The sequence below is a fragment of the Pteropus medius genome, unplaced genomic scaffold, assembly GCF_902729225.1.
Source record: "Pteropus medius unplaced genomic scaffold, Ma_sr-lr_union100, whole genome shotgun sequence".
Taxonomy (NCBI): Eukaryota; Metazoa; Chordata; class Mammalia; order Chiroptera; family Pteropodidae; genus Pteropus; species Pteropus medius.
Genome location: NW_024349222.1, coordinates 5,112,837 through 5,117,499, shown reverse-complemented (window position 1 = coordinate 5,117,499; position 4,663 = coordinate 5,112,837).

Here is a 4,663-nt window from a genome sequence, read left to right as displayed (position 1 = left end):
CCCAATTCCTAACATGCCATAAACCAGTACCGGTCTGAAGCCTGGGGTTGAGGACCCCTGATTTAATTGACTTATATTCTGAATAACATAAATCAAAGTGAAAGAAGAGACAAACTAAATAGTTGATTATTACTCCACCCAGAAATGGAAAATGTCTGTATATGAAATAACCAGAAGAAGAAGAAAAAAAAAGCTAGAAAAATAATCTACCTCTCTAAATATCTCTATAGGTTGTGAATGGCCATTAAAATGGTCAAAAATTATGTTTTTACAAAAAATAGTCCTTGGCTGGAAATTAGAAGGTATCGTTGTGTTCCAGCTTGGCTACTGGTTTGTAAACACATCCTATCTCTTACTCCATGTCTCAATAGACTCATTTGTAAAATAAGCAATTTGGACATATACTTTCCAAAACACATTTCAACTCTAAGATTTTATGAAGATACATTTCAAAGTTACACTTTCCTTTAAGTTTTTGATAATTTCTTAAGTGAAAATTACAAAAACACATACATGCATATACACACTTGCACACACACACACACATGAATAAAGGAGGGAAAAGTTTTTATTCACACACAAAAAAATACCTCTTGCAAAGTGAACAAAGGCATAAAAAACTCCATAAGATAAAAAATGCATTTCTAAAATAGGTCAAAATCAATCCATATTCTTAAAGTAATGAAAACTATTCTTAGCATATGCTTACCAAAAATATTCGTTATAGTTAAAATCTAATTTCTATTCTCTACACAGTTGTAATAGAATCAGTGACTATTTCCATCATATATTTTATGCTTATGTCAATGAGATAACAGTTTCACATTCAAAGATTTCTAATTGATTTGACCATGAAATAAGTCTTTCGTTCAAAGAAGGGCAAAAAATAGAAAAGATAAGAAAGATGGCAATTTAAGATGTATACTGCATAGGGCCATTAAAATACTGATACAAGAAATCTGGGCAATAAAATCATAAAATTGGCCAAAGAATGATTTAGCCACAATAACTACACAAGGGCACAAGCATATCTTTATGGAGCTGTTTGAAAATGAAAGCTGGACTTAGTTCATTTCAGAGAAAGAACATCAGTTTTTATATAAAAGTTATTTTGCAAATAGAAATGTCAGGAGGATTATTCAATAGCACTACTAAAACAAGTAACTTCTAGGAGTTTTGTTAGTAAGGCTTGAAAATATCCCTGGCTTGTACAATATATATATATATCTATATATCTCTGTTTGTCTGTCTATCTATCTATCTATCTATCTATCTATCTATCTATCTATCTATCTATCTCTCTCTCTATCTATCTATCTATCTAATAATCTGTCATCTATCTATTTATCTAACAATCTATCTATATCTATCTATCTATCTATCTATCTATCTATCTATCTATCTATCTATATCTATCTATAATCCTTTATCTATCAGGTATCTCTCCTTTCCTTTGATTTTAGATTAAATCTGAGTACTGGAAAATATTTAGCCTCATATTTACATTTCTAAATCTCATTTCCTTCATTTATAAAATGTTGACCATAGGGTTATTATGCACATGAAAAGCTATAAAATAAATTCAAGACTTTTTTTTTAATTTGAGTAGGTACATAAAAATGCGAGCCGTTACTACTTTCTCCACAGTAAGAAAATAAAAAATTGAAAGCCCTTATCACCAGAGTAATCTGCCAAGTGTTTGAAGAAAATATATAAGTCAATAGGGAAACCACAAATGATGTCTTTGAGCCACAGTATGTTTAGATCTGTAGTTTTAAAACAAGTAAAATATATCTAGGTATACATAAGTATTCATCTATCAATTTAGATCAAGTAAATCAATAAGCATTATCTTTGACATTGCTCCCTACATCTTTGGCTACTCTATGTCTCTTCTGGTTGCTTTTCCTTTTTCACATCTACATTTTCTAGATGTTGCTTGCCCCCAATGTTATCCTCTTTATCATCTACCTCTTAAAATCATTATCTTAAAGTTGTCATCTAGTGTAGTTTTAACTATTTTCACCAAGTGGGTAAACCCCCAAATGGCATCCTTCATCTTGCCTTCTGACTCCAGATCTAGTTATATTACAGAGAGAATATCTCTGTTAAGATGGTCTCCTCCTGTCGCTTCAAAGAAGAATGCCCCAAATAAACTACTCTTTCTCTTCCTGACAAATAAATTCTCCTTCCCAAATATCCTAGTTCTTCTGCCAATGGAACCTCAAATTTCCAGTGAGCCTTTACAGACATTTTTTACTTCACCTCCTGCTTTCATTTTTCCTTCATATACTAAGTCTCATCTCTCTGTAATGTTCTCTTGGATATGCCTCTGAAATGTTTATAGATTTGGTCCTTTACTTGACTCTTATTATAATCAATCTAGACCAGGATTCTAAGATCTCTGGGTTATTTCAAAAGCTAACTAGATCATAGTTCAAAACAGAGTGCAGATTAATGTTTTCTTTAAAACTCTATCACAGATGGCAAAAGTGAGGAAATAGAAAGGGGTAGAAAAGGAGGAGCTTAGTCATAACCACGCTTACTCACATGGAGGGCAGGAGAAATGGGAAAGAGTTGAGGATGGGCACGTAAAGACTTGGGGAGCATACAGACTTGCATGACTCTATGACATTCAGAGTCGAACTTGGCAAAGTGCTGTGGCGAGGAAAATATGAGTTTCTTAAGTCACTCAGTTGTGGTTTTTAATCTGTTGCTGGTGATTTCTATGCTTTGATAACAAATGTAAGATAAATATATATATATATATATATATATATATTTATATATATTTATATATACACACACACACAAATGTTAAGCCCCCCTGCTCCTTCTTTAATGTGCTGTGCTCTATTCCTTCACACCCTGCTAATTGAAGACTTTGATTTTCATTGGATGTCACTTTTGCTCATATGTATACAATGATTTCTTATTATAATTTCAGACATGTTTGAGTTTTTCTGCTAACTTTCTAGGCCTTCTTTTACCTGACTTTGTACTTTTTATCAAAATTTTTTTCTGGTTCTCTTGATAAACTACCTTTCACCAGTTAATTTGCCTCATTACCCTCTAACTACACCTAGCTCCTTCCAACCCTGACAGTATTCATGTTTTTTTTTTTTTTTTTTTTTTTTTTTCCTGGTGCTGGAACTCTCTACTCCAGGTCAATAAATCTATACATTCTTCAAAGTATAGCAAGAATTCCACTTACTTCATGAAATTGCATCTACCTTCTCTAGACCATTTTCCTCTCTCTAACTTCTCTATTGTATTTAGAAGCAAAAAATGATTGGATAACATGAAGATTAGTTAAAATTAGAAAATCTATTTAAACATTTTGGACTACTTAGAATCAAATAGCTATTTTGACTTATTGCTTGTTTTAGTTCGACTGGTGCTATTTCTACTAAATTAAAACAACTGGTAAATGGAATTGCCTTTGGTTTATCCAATTTTAAAAACATTTCCAAAGTTCATTAAACCAAACATATTTTCTAGCACCACTTGTGGTGGCATAACTCCTTGTGTACCATGTCAGTGACATATTCTTGCTGTATGTGCACAGACAAAAACAGCAGTGTCAGACACAACTGTCAAATTTGATGCCTGGGGTATCATTTTTGATAAAGACAGCTGTGGATGCTAAATCGAGTATTTCTCAATACTCAGTACTCTCACCGCCTTTGAGAAAGTTACCTATCTATAGGCTTTATATTTTTGTGTTTTGCATCTGTATTTGGATGCTGAGAAGACAAATAATACAGTAGCTACATGGTGTGGAGAGAGGGGAAGGAAAACCACCTGTTAAATGTAGAATCCTCAGTTACATCAGAAAAGAAGGTCTCTGCTCTTACTGACAAGGCCCTTTGGAAACATGGGAAAGAAGTGGATCTCTTCAGAAGACCATTGTTATGCTGCATTTAAAAGGATATTTTTTCTACAAATAAAAGAATTACATAAATTTCACTCTGAAGGCCTCACAATTTGAAGGCATCACACTTCCCTTCCTTTCCTCTCTCATCAGTCAATACCAGGGGTCAACAAACTTTTTCTGTAAAGGGCTAAGTAGTAAATATTTTAGCCTTTGTGAGCAATATGGTCTCTGTCATAACTACTCAATTCTGTCATTGTAGTGAAAGCAGGCATAGATAATCTGTGAGCAAATGGGTATGTTTCAGTTTTAATAAAACATTGTAAATCACATAATTTTGAATTCTATATAATTTTAACATGTCACTAAATACTATTCTTTTGAATTTTTCCAATTGTTTCAGAATGTTTTTAACTCACAAACCATTTTAAGAAAAGGCAGTGGGCAGGTTTGGCACACAAGTCATAGTTTGCTCACCCCTAATCTACACAAATATGCCTTTTCTTTTTATCCTATGTTAAAATAAGAAATGGATATTCCTTGTGGAGCACTATAATCTCCAAATACTGAGATATCTGAGCCTAAGTCTTGCCCATTGTCTTTATCAGTAATCTGAGAGTCTAAATGAGAGCCACGACTGTATACATTTTTCAAAGGTCAGGAAAGAAGTCTTCAAATTCCAAAATAAAAGCAGCCTCCTATCCCCTTGAAGCAAAATTCAATCACGTTCTGGCTTGTCTAGACATTTTAGGTTAAAAAGATAGTCACCAGCAATAATGGTACTTATAA